The following is a 16,719-nucleotide window of genomic DNA, read 5'->3' on the forward strand; positions in this document are numbered from 1 at the left end:
ACAATATTTGGTCAACTAATAAAAATTGAAATATGCAAAGGAGATTAGAGTTCTGTAAAACTTTAAATTTTTCTGAATATGATAACTGTACCCTTATTCTTGAGAAATACACACGGAAGGGACCAGCCCTATGGCATAGTGGTTAAGATTGGCGGCCCAGGTTTGCAGGTTTGGATCATGGGCACAGACCTACACCACTCATGAGCCACGCTGTGGCACCAAGCCACATACAAAGTAGAGGAAGACTAGCACAGATGTTAGCTCAGGGTTAATCTTCCTCAGCAAAACAAACAAACAAAGAAACGAGGAAGATTGGCAAGAGATGATAGCTCAGAGCTAATCTTCCCCAGTAAAAAAAAACAAAAGAAAAAAGAAGCACACACTAACGCATTTAGGTGTAAAGGGCCATTACCCTCAAATGATTTAGAACCAAAAAAAAAAAAGTAGGTGAATTTGGAAAAAACGATAAAGCTATATGGGTATTCTATACTTCCAAGTTTTCTACAGTTTGAAATTATATACAAATAAAGTCAAAAATTGTACTTAATTAGGTAAAAGCTATGTATAGAATTCTTATTCACAACACTAAAGAATATAACTATTAATATTATAGCTCTTATAAATGTAATTTTTTGAAAAAATACAAAAAGTACATGTAATTTCAAAGCACTGTCAAGCTTCACACGCCTAAATTGTGAACAGTGTCAGATCAGGGCCTTTCATGAAACTAGACAAATATAACTGGGTCGGTTACATCAGGACATTCTGTATCTTGGTCAGTAATTTTGATTAAAATTCAGTACTTGTGGGAAATTACCTCTAGCAATGTTTGTTTGTATTGTTACAAATGCTGAAAAATGTTTTTTGCATCACTGAATTCAGTTCTCACTAACATTTTATGGGTTGAAATGAATGGGTTTTCTGTTGATCCAGCCAGCGTGGTGATTGACAAACATAATTCAATAACAGCAGAATGAATAAAATGTCAACTTCTGTGTCTGATATTTCTGATACTCAGTACTTTAGTTTTACATTTACTCTATCCTTTTAAAATTATTTTATCTTACTTTTGATTTATTTTCTCCCTTGCCACTTCACAGTTTTAATTTTTCATTAGACTTTTCATTTTTTTCATTATTTTTCAATCTTACTTTCCCTTTCGATTTATAACTTTTATCTTATTTATTATTACTAGTTTAGTCTTGGTTTATAATGATGAGAAGGAAGCATGGTAACATGGTTCACACAAATCATGAACATATGAGCATGGTAGACTGGAATCCTTTTTTCCATCCACTTCTATATTGTTTCTACAAAATCTCAGCCTTAGTAAATTAGAAGTTATACATTTAGACAAAAACTCATTCTTATAATATTAGTCTAATTGTGTGGATACCATACTTAGACTGCTCAAAGAGTGTTGCTTTCTCACATTACATACCATCCTTGGTTTTTGCCTTATATAACCATTAGATAAGCTATAAAAACAAAAGAATATACTCTATAAAACGGTGAGTGAGGGGCCGGCCCATTGGCAGAGTGGTTAAGTTCATACACTCACTTTGGTGGCCCAGGGTTTTGCCGGTTCAGATCCTGAGCGCGGACATGGCACCCCTCGTTGGGCCATGCTAAGGTGGTGTCCTACATGCCACAGCTAGAGGGACCCACAACTAAAATAATACAACTGTGTACTGGGAGGATTTGGGGAGAAAAAGCAATAAAAAAAAAGATTGGCAACAGTTGTTAGCTCAGGTGCCAATCTTAAAAAAAACAAACAAAAAATGGTGAGAGAGACTTTAGATTCATGGAAGGGCCTAATGCCCTGTTTTAATTACAGAAAAGATGCAGGTAGTAGAGACTTCTGACAGAATTCCAACACTGTCTCCTGCAATTGCTTTACAGCATCCTAGGTCAAATCTGTGTCTATCTGTATGGAATTTTACAGTTTATGAAAATAATTTACATATATTTTCATATTAGTTCTTAATATTGAGGTACACAGAGTAAGCATCATCTCAGAAAAGGAAATGGAAGCTTAGAGAGAGATTAAATGATTTACCAAGATCATACAGACAGTAAAGTGGCAGGCCACAGAAGACTTAAACACCCAAGTGTCCCAAACTAAACAACTGGAAGGACTTCTCTTCGTCACGTGACAGGAGATGGTGAAGGGATATATAAAAACTGATTATGCAGAACCAAAGCAGCACTGTTCGACTATCCTACCAGGTCTAAATCATCAAGATTATCTCTACAATACCTGCTAGATACCCCATAGAACCATGGGCACCTCGGCACTTCATTTCGTGCCACTCTGCAATAAGCAAACACGTCCTACTTCCAAAATGTCTACTGCTACACCAAAAACACTGAATCAGAGGGTGATCTTAAAAGCTTTTTGTTTGTGCAGGTATGGGAGAACCAACAGGAGAGCAAACAGTAAATAATGTTATAATATACATCAGTTCTTTTTTTTTTTAAAGATTGGCACCTGAGCTAACATCTGTTGACAATCTTTTTTTTTTTTTCTTCTTCTTCTCCCCAAAGCCCCCCAGTACATAGTTGTCTATTCTAGTTGTGAGTGCCTCTGGTTGTGCTATGTGGGACGGTACCTCAGCATGGCCTGATGAGCGGTGCCATGTCAGCGCCCAGAATCCCACTGGGTGAAACCCCAGCCACCCAAGCAGAGCACACAGATCCAACCACTGGCCATGGGGCAGGCCCCCAGTTCTGACTCTTTTAAGATAAGCTCTTCACTGAGAAGTTTTTAGTCTGAATCATTGTAATTATAAGCCAGAACCAAGAAATAAAGGATCAAATGTGTTAGGAACAAGAAATGAAGACAGAAGAGAGCCATGGAAAGACTGGTTCACTATACTGGGATATGCTTACACTTGCCATTGATCCAAAGTACTCCCTTGGTGCAGAAGCACAGCTGGAAGAGAATGCACATAGCTACTCCTCAGCATTTAGCTCTGACCCAAATTCCAAAGAGTGGGTTAGGGCTTGCTCTGATCATGGTGTGTTGTTTGGATGGAGAATCTCTCAAGTTAGCAATATGTAAGGAGAAACGCTACAGGAGAGATAGACACCAATCTTCTTAGACTTTTTTCACAGCTATAGAATAATAGCAATAGAGGCTGCAATTGTGGTGGGGGGTGGGGGGAGGGGACGATGACATGGCAGAGGGGTGGGCAGCTATTGGTAAAGGGATGGGAGTGTGGATGGATATACAGTCTCACCAGATAGACCAGACAGTCTCACCTTTTAGGCAGCATGGCAAATTTTCAGAACTATCTCTTTACCAAGTGGGCACTTCAAAGTGGGAATGAAAGCAGAATTGGGGCCTGGGCAGGCTGTTTTTCAAAGGTATGAATCTAGATGTGAATGCAATGGTTTCAAAAACAAATAAATAAATAATCAACAAAGATTCAGTTCCTTCCCTAACCATCTCAAGCTGTTGAATAAGGAACTAAATGTCTGAATAAACCCATATTATCAAAGCCTTCAGGATACAAAACAATACCCAGATAAACAGAAAGAGAAGTCAGTAAGACTCTAGCTACATTTCTTAGGTAAATAAATCTGCCCTTATATGAAGATGACTTAACCAGAAAAAAAGGAAGCTGGATAATAAGTATGTGAAAGATTAAGGAAGAAAACATACACCAGGAAACAAGAATGAATGATTGTCTTCTACTCCAAGGAAAATCAAGGAAAATTTTATCTCTATGAAGTAAGTTACAAAATGAAATAAAACAACAGAACGAATCAAAATTTGTGAATTTAATCCAAACCCAATCAAAACTCAAAGGGTTATTTCCTGGAACTTGACAAAAATGGTCAAAATATACCTGAAAAAATAACTAACAGAAGCATTCTGAAATAAATGAACAAAGATGAGACATCTGCCCTAACAAATATTAAAACTCACACAGCTAGCAATTAAAAGTGAAGTACTGACGAAGAAATAAGAAGATGAAAGAAATAATTGAAACAGTACAAAAATAATCCTGTGAATTTATTTAGTATATAAAAGTGGGATTTAAAATTAGTGAAAAAAACTAATAATTATTCAATAAATACTGTTGGGATAACTGGCTGGGAATTTGGGAGAGAAGTTAAATTGGATCCATAACTCACAATTCCAGATTTTCAAATCAGACTAAAAGAAAACCATTTAAAAATATCAGCAGAAATATCACCTTAGCACAGAGAATGACCTCCTTCTAGACACGGCATCTGTGTCAGAGACTCTTCTTTACCCCCTCAATATTCAATTTCCTTCTTAGCTTAGTGATAGAACTCTATCCCCTGCAACACTGTACAAAAACTCAAATGTTAACCCATAAGCTGTTAGTTTCAATCTCCAATGCTTTCTTGTGGCCTTGTGACTAAGTTCTGGACAATTTGAAATGAAGTGATCTGTGCAACTTCCAGGTTGCACTACCTTTCACTTCTTTCTCCCTTCCCGTTGCTGGGAAAAAGCAACAACTAGTATAGCCACCTTGGACTCGTAGATGAAATTCACATGATAGGGATGACAATGCCATTCCTGGACCACTACCCAGGGAACTATTATGTGTAAGAGAAATAAAGGTTCATCTTATTTAAGCCACTGCAGTTTTGGTCTCTTTGTTATAGTAGGTTAGCCTATATTCTAACATCAAAGCTATAAACCATAGAGGAAAAGATAGATCTTAGCACATGTGAAATGAAAATCTTTCATACAGAAAATGTATACAGTTAAAAAGTTATTTACACAAAGTTAAAATGTAAACAACAAACTGTGAAAAATGTATTTCCAACATATGTGGTAGAAATTTCATTCTTATGAATAAAGGACATGCACCAAAAGTGGACAAAACATATGAGCAGACAATTCCAAAGAAAACATAAGTACCAAAGAAAACCGACGCTATGATTTACTCTAATATTCTAATAAATACAAATCTAAATAAGATAGAACCTTTTCTTTACTAGATTGGAAGGATTAAAAGTTTGGGAAAATGTGAACTCTCATACAGTTAATGGAAATATAGGTTGGTACAACTTTTCTACAGGGAAATCTGCCAAAATAGATAAAATTTAAATGTACATACTCATTGATCCAATAACTCTACTTCATCCTAGGAAAATAATCAGACACACACACAGGTCTCATAGCAATATCTATAATCGTGAAAAGCTAGAAATTTACATTTCCTGAAATAAGAGATTGGTTAAACAAATTAGAGTATACCGACAAAATAGAATATTCTTCTGCTATTAAAAATGATATAGTTTGGTATGTTATGATACAGAAAAATATTCACGACATATAGTTGAGGGAAAAATAGGTTCACACAATACAATGCATAGTAGGATATATATGTGTATACTAGTACCAAAAAAACATAAAATAATTTACACCAAAATATTTAGAAATTATTTCTGGATGATAAGATTTCTGTATTACCTGAATTTTTTTTTTTAAAAAAAGAACATAGCATACTCTTAAATACAGAAAAAAAAAGCCATTTTCACTTATAAACAGAAATACAGAGGGAAGGAGATGTCAATATGTCAATTTGTAGAGAAAGGTCAGGCGTGAGAATTTTAAATGTCCACACAGAATTTAGCAATGGGTAATTGTTAATGACCTTCCTTGAGGAGTTTCACTCAACTGATGGTAGTAAGAGAAAGACTTCAGCGGAGTGCAATAGTAACAATCATTTTCAAGTTTACCTTCATTTCCATCCTCAAACTCCCTCAAACTACCAAACTATTATTATAACCTTCAACAGGATTTCAAGATTCAGCAAGGCTATCATCAAGGATCACATAGTCTAAGTCTACAAATCTTTCCCATCCATCTGCCCCAGTCAAAAATAACTACTGCTTTCTTTGTGGTCCTACAATACTTTGCATATCTAGTTATAGATATTTATGTTTATTATTTATATTTATACATATACATAATGTGTTATTGATATTTCTACAACACCCCATCATGTTCTATGGTCCTTGATCCTTAGTATCAAGCATAGAGTTATTCATGTCTGTTCCTCAAGCCTATTAAGCATAGTATCTTTCATAGAGTCTAGGCACTCAGCTGACTATGTACAACTTTGAATTTAGTTACAAACACTCTAAATCACTGTGATAAATCTGAACCTCTTCTAAAAAAATTAAAGAACAAGTTCAGAGAGTGAATTCAAAAGAACTAAGCAAAGAATAACTGTTTTCTTATGAGTGAATGAAAGGGTTTCCTATAGCTGTTACTTTCTAATTCAGGACAATCTGCAGAAGGATAATCAACTTCCATAATTAGCTGTATTTCAGTATTTTACTTAATCTTAAGAATCCATTAATAGTATGCATGACTCAGCAATGAAGTTAAAAAACTAACCAGCAGTGAATGATCAATGGAATGTGTTTAGAGACTCTGTCACCCATCTACTCTTGAAACTTGAGAATAAGTAAACACTACATAGGAGTTCATCTGACTTGACTTCATTACTCTAGACTATCATTGTATAAAGTACCTGAACCAAAGCACTGACCTTTATGAAAAAGTTATGAACAAGTGTACTATATTTCCAGAAATTATAAACCACCTTCCTTCTTGAAGGCTGCTTGAACCAATAGAGTTCTCAGAGGTTTCATTCAGCTATAAAGCTAGATAGTTATTGCCAAATTAATCTTAACAAACTGACACATTTCTACGATTTTATCATTTCTATTCTGTACTATTATATGAGAAACAATAGCATCTTAGTTCAGATTCTAAAAATCTACGTTTATGATTTGATGCAATACAAATTAACTCTTCATTTCACCTGCATTTATAAATTCAGCATAAAATTCCAGAAGGGCACTGGACTCAGGAAGAACACCTATGTCCCTGTTCATTAAACAACTACATATTAGCTGTGAAATGAAAAGACTGATTGCCATATAACCACATAAAGAAAATATAGTAGAAAACAAAATTTAAAATTTTCTAGAAGAGAGAATAAAATAAAAATGGAAAAGAATAGAAGTAAATTCAATTCAAGAGGCATTTACCAAGTGCTGTCCATATTCTAGACACAGAGCTATACATCAAAGATACAGTCATGTGCTGCATAATGACTTTCTGGTCAATGATGGACCGTATATACAACAGTAGTCCTGTAAGATTAGTACCATATAGCCTAGGTGTGTAGTAGGTATACCATCTAGGTTTATCTAAGTGCTGTAGGAAAAGAAGAAATTTTCTTCCATCCTTCTTGGTTCTTCTGGCTGGTCTAAGAATTAAATTGGCATGAGACAGATTAACAGGAAAAAAACAAACAAAAGTTTAATAACATGTTTACATGAGAGAAATCGAGGAAAACTGAGTAACTCGCCAGAATGGCCAAAGCCTGTCACCTTAAGTACTATCCTCAGCTAAAGACAAAAGATGTCGGGGGTGGGAAGAGTCAGGGACTTCAAGCAGAAGAAAAGCAATTCACAGTTAGGTGAAAAGGAACAAACATTTAGAAACCAAATGTTTATTTGGTTACACAGAAACAGAAGAACAGAGAAAAGCCCAACAAACAGGGTTTTCTAGGTTCCTCCCTGTCTACCACCTAGTTCGTGTTATGCTAAGGTGATAACTTGCTTCCTGAGAAAGGTTTTTTATCTGAATTCTTTTAGGCAGTTAAGGGAAAGGTAGAAGAAAAACTTTCTGAGTCTTGTTTCTTAAAAATAATCAGCCTAAAATAATCCTCATGTTAAAGAGACACAATTTGGCGTGGGAAATTTTGTTTCCCTTCAGTACACTCTATGATGTTCACTCAACAATGAAACCTCCTAACAATGATTAGAATGTATCCTTGTCATTAAGAGATGCAGGACTGTATGAAGGCGAATAGACTGAGGAATTCATTAAGTGGAGATGGCTTAAGAAGTCTTCACCCAAAAACAAGCAAACACTCAAATGCCCAAATGAAATAAGTAAAATTGCTGTTTAGGGTTGAACTACGGGGTTTGCCACTAATTAATCTATAAACCTCTCTTTGTCTAAGGTTCCTAACATGTACATCAAGGAATGCATACTCCAGATCTCCCACTTCTAAAATTCTAAGAGCCAAAACAATGTGGACAGACTAGAGACTGGGACAGTAGGCCCAAATCCACAAAAAGCGTAATTTTAAAGTCCTATATGTATTTCCTTAACATGATTATGAAACCCTCATAGTGATACAAAAGCTCCAAAAATACATCCAGATCTAAAGGAAGAATCCCTATGTCTTCCTTCATTCATAGGAATGAACTACTTTTAGACTATGTGAAGTTAGGAGGGCACTAAGCTGAATTCTACAAATAACAGACTAAGATGCTAGGACCAATACTCACAAACATGAGTAAAATATTTTTCCTTTAAGATCTAGAAATTAAATTCCTGAAAAATAAACAACTTCAAAATATTACCAAATCATAAATTAAATTACACTCATGAAATATATTTAGAAGTTCAACTAAATCTAGCTGGCCTTACTGAGAGTCAGTACAGGAAATCTGAATTTAATCCTGGATTTACCATATACTAGCTGTGAAATCTTGGGCAATTTACTTAACCACATCTCAGTTTTCTCAGCTGTAAAATGGAAAATTCAGAACTTATCTTACAGGATTCTTATGAGGATAAAACAAATATACACAAAGTCCTAAGAGCATAATACAACTATGGACAGAAGATGTTAACAGACAATTCACAGAAAAAACAAAAGTGGCCATTATGTGGGGCTGGCCCCGTGGCCAAGTAGTTAAGTTTGCTGACTGGTTAAGTTCGCGCGCTCCACTGCAGGTGGCCCAGTGTTTCGTTGGTTCGAATCCTGGGCGCGGACATGGCACTGCTCATCAAACCACGCTGAGGCAGCGTCCCACATGCCACAACTAGAAGGACCCACAACTAAGAATATACAACTATGTACCAGGGGCTTTGGGGAGAAAAAGGAAAAAAAATAATAAAATCTTTAAAAGAAAAGTGCCCATTATGTGAAAATATATTAAATTTCACTAATAACCAAAGACATACAAATTTGAACAATCTGAGACATCATTATACACCAATCAGATTATCAAAGTACCTAGAATTGAGTAAGGTATGGCAGTGAGTGCACTTTCATATAATTTTAGAGGCAGTATAAATTGTTACCTTGTCTGGAAAGCAGTTTGGTAACAAGTACCAAAATTTTGATACAGCTATTTCTCTTTTAGGAATTATCCTGTAGAAATAATCACAAAGGTGTAAAGTCAAATCTACAAAAATGTTCAAGATAGAACTATTCACAATCTGAAACACTTTTAAGTCATCTAAATGTCTATTAATGGGCATTAATTAAATTATGGTATATCCATAAAATGACTTTGCAGGCATTAAGAAGTAATTTATAGTCTCTATATTCATGAGAAGAAAAGTGCTCCACAACATACTTTATTGAGTAAAAAGGCAAATTACAAGCCAATAGAATATGACCTTGTATTTATAAATGTGTGTGCATATATTTACAGAGAAGGAAGTTCAATGTTACTACAAAGTTAAAGTGGTTACCTCTAGATCGTAGGATTTTGAGTGATTTAACTTTCTTATATAAACTTTTTCTGCATTACTCAAACTTTCTATATGATTATGCCTTATCTTTACAATTGGAAAAAAATTCTTTTCATTTCTTTAAATAAATTAAACTTTAAAAACAATTATAGAACTAAAAGAGGAATACCAATTCCTCCTCCAATAACTGCTTTCACTGCACAAAACTGCCAGTCCAAGCAAACACTACTCGAGGGAGGAAAAACATACTTTGAATGTACCCTAAGATTAAAGGCACCTGACAGCTTGGGGAAAGGCAAAAGTGAGACCAATTATGGTGACAAGATTCAACAGTATCTCTATTTTAAAACATATCTAGAATTAATCTAGATTGACTAGAGTCCTCCTCTACACTACAAGAAATAAAACTAGAAACCTGAATGAGGAAAAGAAAGGCAAAAGAAATAGCTGAGAAATTTACTAGGCACATTCAAATTTAATCTACTTTCCAAGTGACACGTACATTCTTGAAGTAATTGAAAGAATTATTCAACATGAGAAAGGAACTAGCTCATTTATGTCAGAGGATTTAAATGATTTAAGGGAAGCTACATCAAACTGATTGAAACAGAACTTGTTTTCACTTGTCTCTAATTACCTACCAAGATATCGCATGCAGACATAAAGAAAAACCTAAAGACATACAAATGTTAACTTTTCCTAGTATCAACACATGAAAACTATTTTTTCCCTTACAAAAAAATCCCAGTGCTTAACCTTCCTATTTGAATTCAGGAAAAAGTACTAAATGAAAATTAAATTCAAAGCGACAGGAGCAATATGGAATAAGAGTCAAGAAACTGAGGGTATGATTCCAATTTTCCATTAACTCAGCCTCAAATTCCTTATAAGTAAAATAAGAGTTAAAAAAATAATATGTATAATTATGTAGAATACATAGCAACCAAAAAAATAATTATAAACATAATTGAAATAAGAAGATTGACTAGAGCTCTAAATACATTTAATGGAGCATTAGTGATATGATACACTCTTTGAAAGAATTATATGTCCCATGAAAGTAAAGATTCTGTTGGTGAAATAAGTTCAGGAAATTCTGCACACCATTTACCCTCTTAGGAGAATCATAATGCACTGTACTGCAGAAAAGAAAATATTTAACTTTATACAACCCACTATCACCCATGAATGGAGACCAACTGTCTGCCAATAAAGAAATGATTAAAAAATTACATATTGTGTAATCTTTATAAAGAAGACATTTTATATACTGACATGGTAGACTTGTGTGACACAAGGTAAAAAAGATAAACTACAGAATAATACATATCTAACTAGATATTTTTAATTTTAGCTGTTGTGTGTGTGTGTGTATATATATATATATATGTAGTCATGTGCATATAAAAAGGGTTGAATGGATACAGAGCAAACTTTTAAAGAGTGATTCTGAAAATGGCAATTGTCAGGGCCAAGGGGGATACATTTACTTTATAAATTGATAGATTTGAGTTTTCCCAATGAAAATATAACTTTCTGTAATGAAAACAAATAGCCAAGAAAAAATATGCACTAGGGCAGTTCACACTATTTAAAGCGAATCTTTTCAAGAACAGAAATATACTGGGTATTTTATAAATGTGAAATTTCATTCATTTTTTCTTAACAGGATATATCTCCAGGTATTGAATTAAAGACTTCCTAAGATATTCATTGAGACCTTACCCGGCAAAATACAAGTTGGAAAAAACTTAAATGCTCATAATAATCAACGGTTAAGCAAATGAATAAACATAAACCCAAGAGAAATTTTCAGCGTTATCCATTTTATGAATTGCCTATATGGTTTCATAAGAATTCTGAGTTAAAAAAATAATATGTATAATTATGTAGAATACATAGCAACCAAAAAAATAATTATAAACATAATTGAAAAAAATTCCAATGTGCAATTATGTTATGATTACACTTGTGTAAAATGAGAAATATATTTTTTTATAAGTTGAACAAATGTAATGCAACCATGTGTGCTAAACACTGAAGAAACAGACTAAGAAGTTGCAACACTTGCCTATCAAGAAGCTTAGAATCGAGTAAAATAAAGAGAAGTAAATCAATTATAATAATACAGTGAGATGCATTTATTCCACAAAAAAAATACTATGTGTCTACTACGTGCAAGGCTGGTGTCTAGTGCCATTCATTGGTGAACAAAAACAAAATTCTTGCATTCTTCTGGGAAGAGAATTACAACAAAAATATTTGAAGACCGTAAGTGCCATGGGAAAAAAACAGCAGAAAAAGGGATAGGAAGTGCAGGGTGGAGAGTTTGCAATTTGGGTTAGGGTGTTAAAGGAAAGAGTCATGTGGAAGTATACTTTTGAGCAACGGTTTGAAAGAGATGAGAACAAGCCATTAGGTTATTTGAAGGAATAGCAAATGCACATGTCCTAAGGCAAGGGAGTGTCTGATATGTATACGAGAAACAGCAAGGAGGCTAGTGTAGCTGGCCCAGAGTAAGCCAGAGGAAATGTAGTAAGAAATGATTTGAGAGAGGTACACAGCTGTAAGGAAGATTATGAATGCCCTTGTAGGTCACTGCAAGACCTCTAAATTACATGGGTGGGTGAGTTGGTTGGTTGGCTTTATACACTTTATTTTTTAGAGCAGTTTTAGGTACACAGCAAAACTGACAGGAAAGTAGATTTTCCATATACCCCCTGCAACCATACATGCGTACTCACTATAAACATCCTGCTCCACTAGAGTGGTACACTAGTTACAACTGATGAACCTATATTGGCAGATCATTATCACCTGAAGTCCATAGTTTACATTAGGGTTCACACTTGGTGTTGCATATTATATGGGTTTGGATAAATGTATAATGACATGTACCTACCATTATAGCATTCTACAGAGTAGTTTCACTACCCTAAAAATCCTGTGATCCTCCTATTCAACCCTCCCTCCCTCCTAACCTCTGGCAAACACTGATCTTTTTCTGTCCTCAGTTGTGCCTCTTCCAAAATGTTATATAGTTGGAATTATACAGTATATAGATAGCCTTTTCAGAGTGGCATCCTTCGATTACGAACAGGGATTTAAGGTTTCTATGTCTTTTCATGGCTTGAAAGCTCATCCCTTAGTAGCAGTGAATAATATTCCATTGTTTGGATGTATCATATCCATCCAATGGATTATTTATCCATTCACCCACTAAAGTACATCTTGGTTGTTTCCAGATTTTGGCAATCAGGAATGAAACTGCAGGTTTTTGAGTGGACATTAATTTTCAACCCATTTGGATAAAGACCAAGGAGTGTGATTGCTGGATCATATGGTAAGAACATGGTTAGTTTTATAAGAAATTGCCAAACTGTCTTCCAAAGTGGCTGTACCATTTTGCATTCCCATCTGCAATAAATCAAAGTTCCTGTTGGTCCACATCCTCACCAGCATTTGATGATGTCAGTGTTCCATATTTTGGATAGTCTAATAGGTGTATAGTAGTATCTCATTGTCGTTTTAATTTGCATTTTCCTGATGAAATATCACGTGGAGCATCTTTTCATGTATTTACGTGCCACCAGGATTTCTTTGGAGAGCCGTCTGTTAAGATCTTTGGCCCACTGTTTAATTAGGTTGGTGTTTTTTTCTTACTTAAGAGTTCTTTATATATAAACAGTCTATCAGATGTGTCTTTTGCAAATATTTCCTCCCATTCTGTACCTTGTCTTCTCATCCTTGTATAATTGTCTTTCATAGAACAGAGTTTTCAATTTTAATGAAGTCCGGCTTATCAATTATTTCTTTCATGAATCATGGCTTTAATGTTTATCTAAAAAGGCGTCACCATACCCAAGGTCATCTAGGTTTTTTCCTGTGTTATCTTCCAGGAGTCTGATAGTTTTGACTTTTACATTTAGGTCTGTAGTTCATTTTAGGTTAATTTTTGTGAATAGTGTTAAGGTCTGTATCTAGATTCATTTTTGGATGTGTATGTCTGATTATTACAGCATCATTTGCTGAAAAGACTATCTTTACTCCACTGTATAACTGCCTTTGCTCCTTTGTCAAAGATGAATCGACCATATTTATGTGGAACTATTTGAGCTTTCCATTCTTTTCCATTGATTTATTAGTCTATTCTTTTGCCAATACCATATTGTCTTGATTACTGTAGCTTTATAGTACATCTTGAATTTGAGTAGTGTCAGTCCCCCAACTTTAACATTAAGCATGTTAAATTTGAGATGCCTAGTAAACATGTAGGTACAGACGTCAAGAAGGCAGTTGGGCATGAGAGTCTGAGTTCAGGGAAAAAAATCTAAGTTTATAAATTTCTTCTTTTAAAAGAAACAAAAGATCCTTCTCAAACTTTTCCAAAAAATAAAAGAGGAGGGAACACTCCCAAACTCATGTTACGAAGCCAACATTACTGTGATTTGAAAACCAGACAAGGATACTACAAGAAAAGAAAATAATGGGTCTGGCCTGGTGGCGCAGCGGTTAAGTGCCCACGTTCCGCTTCTTGGCGGCCCAGGGTTCGCTGGTTCAGATCCCAGGTGCGGACACGGCACTGCTTGGCGGGCCATGCTGTGGTAGGCGTCCCACATATAAAGTAGAGGAAGATGGGCACGGATGCTAGCTTAGGGCCAGTCTTCCTCAGCAAAAAGAGGAGGATTGGCAGCAGATGTTAACTCAGGGCTAATCTTCCTCAAAAAAAAAAAAAAGAAAATCAATGGCCAATACCCCTGATGAACATAGATGCAAAAATCCTCAACAAAAGATTAGAAAACCAAATTCAACAATACATTAAAAAGATCATACACCATGATCAAGTGGGATTTGTCCCTGGGATGTAAGGATGGTTCAACATCTGTAAATCATCAATGTGATACACCACATTAACAACATGAAGTATAAAAACCATAGGATCCTCTCAATAGATGCAGAAAAAGCATTTGAGAAAATTCAACATCCATTTACGATAAAAATTCTCAGCAAAAAGGGTATAGAGGAATGTACCTCAACATAATAAAGGCCATATATGGTAATCCCAAAGTGAACATCATATTCAATGGTGAAAAGCTAAAAGCTTTTCCTTTAAGACATGAACAAGATAAGAGACGAGGATGCCCACTCTCACCACTTTCATTCAACACAGTACTGGAAGCTCTAGCCAGAGCAGTTAGGCAAGAAAGAGAAATAAAAGCAATCCAAATGGGAAAGGAAGAAGTAAAACTGCCTCTATTTGCAGATGACATGGTATAAACAGAAAATCTTAAAGATTCCACCAAAAAACTGTTAGGACTAACAAACGAATTCAGTAAAGTTTCAGGACACAAAATCAATATACAAAAATCTGTTGTGTTTCTACACACTGAAAATGAACTATCAGAGGGACCAGCCCATGGCTTGGTGGCTGAGTTCAGTGCACTCCACTTCAGTGGCCCGGGTTCGTGGGTTTGGATCCCAGGCAAGGACCTACATCACTCGTCAGCTATGCTGTGGTAGCAACCCACATATAAGCTAGAGGAAGACTGGCACAGATGTTATCTCAGGGCTAACCTTCTTCAAGCAAAAAAAGAGGAAGATTGGCAACGGAAATTTGCTCAGGGCTAATCTTTCCCAGCAAAAAAAAAAGAATTATCAGAAAGAGAAATTAAGAAAACAATCTCATTTAAAATTGCATCAAAAAGAAAAAAAATACCTAGGAATAAATTTAAACAAGGGGGTGAAAGATCTGTACCGAAAACTGTAAGACATTGATGAAAGAAATTGAAGACAACAGAAATAAATGAAAAGATATACTGTGCTCATGAATTGGAAGAATAATATTGTTAAAATGTCCATAATACTCAAAGCAATCTACAGACTCACTGCAATCTCTATCAAAATTCCAATGGCATTTTTTACAGAAACAGAACAAACAATTCTAAAATTTGTATGGAACTACAAAAAATACAGAATAGCCAAAGCAATCTTAAGAAAGAAGAACAAAGCTGGAGGCATCATGCTTCCTGATTTCAAACTATGTTAAGAGTTATAGTAATCAAAACAAAATAGTATTAGCATAAATATAGACACATAGATCAGTGAACAGAATAGAAAGCTCAGAAATAAACCCATGCATACATGTTCAATTAATTTATGATCAAGGAGCCAAGAGCATACAATGGGGAAAGGACAGTCTCTTCCATAAACCGTATTGGGAAAACTGGACAGCCACACGCAAAAGAATGAACTGGATCATTTATCTTACACCACACACAAAAATTAATTCAAAATGGATTAAAGACGTGAATGTAAGAACTAAAACCATAAAACTCCTAGAAAAAAACATAGGCAGTAAGCTCACTGACATTGGTCTTAGCAATTTTTTGGGTTTGAAACCAAAAGCAAAGGCAACAAAAGCAAAAAGAAACAAGTGGGGTTGTATCACACTAAAATGCTTCTACGTAGCAAAGGAAACCATCAAAAAAATGAAAAGGTAACCTACTGAATGGGCAAAAATATTTGCAAGTCATATATCTGATAAGGGGTCAATAACCAAAACATATAAAGAACTCATACAACTCAACAGCAAAAAAAATCAAACAATCTGATTAAAAAAATTAGCTGAGGGTCTGAATAGACATTTTCCCAAGAAGACATACAGGTGGCTAACAGGTACATGAATGAGTGCTCAATGTCACTAATCATCAGGGACATGCAAATCAAAACCACAATGAGGTATCACCTCATATCTGCTAGAAGGGCTATCATCAAAAAGACAATAATAAGCACTGGCAAGGATGCGTGGAAAAAGGAACGCATGTGCACTGGGAATGCAAATTGTTGCAGCCACTATGGAGAGTAGTATGGATGTTCCTCAGAAAATTAAAACTAGAACTACCATATGATCCAGCAATTCCACCTCTGGGTATTTATGCAAAGAAAACAAAAATATTAACTCAAAAAGATATATGCACCCCCATGTTCACTGTAGCATTATTTACAATAGCCAAGACATGGAAAGAACCTAAGTGTCTACCAATGGATGAATGGCTAAAGAAAATGTGGTGTATATACATACATATAATGGAATTTTTTTTTTTTTTAAAGATTAGCACCTGGGCTAACAACTGTTGCCAATCTTTTTTTTTTTTTTT

At 35.1% G+C, this 16,719-nt stretch overlaps 1 protein-coding gene across 22 annotated transcripts in view; it reads right to left on the reverse strand.

The window, feature by feature from the left end:
* The window catches only part of BAZ2B (bromodomain adjacent to zinc finger domain 2B), a 391,257-nt gene that overhangs the window by 249,129 nt on the left and 125,409 nt on the right, over positions 1 to 16,719 (reverse strand). For 2 of the 22 annotated variants that reach the window (XM_046658344.1, XM_046658342.1), the window contains one exon: positions 9,167 to 9,236. The exons of the other annotated variants lie outside the window; for them this stretch is intronic. The gene's annotated coding sequence lies outside the window, so the exon portion shown is untranslated. The remainder of the gene's footprint in view (positions 1 to 9,166; positions 9,237 to 16,719) is intronic. 22 annotated transcript variants of the gene reach the window in all.

The sequence above is a fragment of the Equus quagga genome, chromosome 4 (assembly GCF_021613505.1).
Source record: "Equus quagga isolate Etosha38 chromosome 4, UCLA_HA_Equagga_1.0, whole genome shotgun sequence".
Lineage (NCBI taxonomy): Eukaryota > Metazoa > Chordata > Mammalia > Perissodactyla > Equidae > Equus > Equus quagga.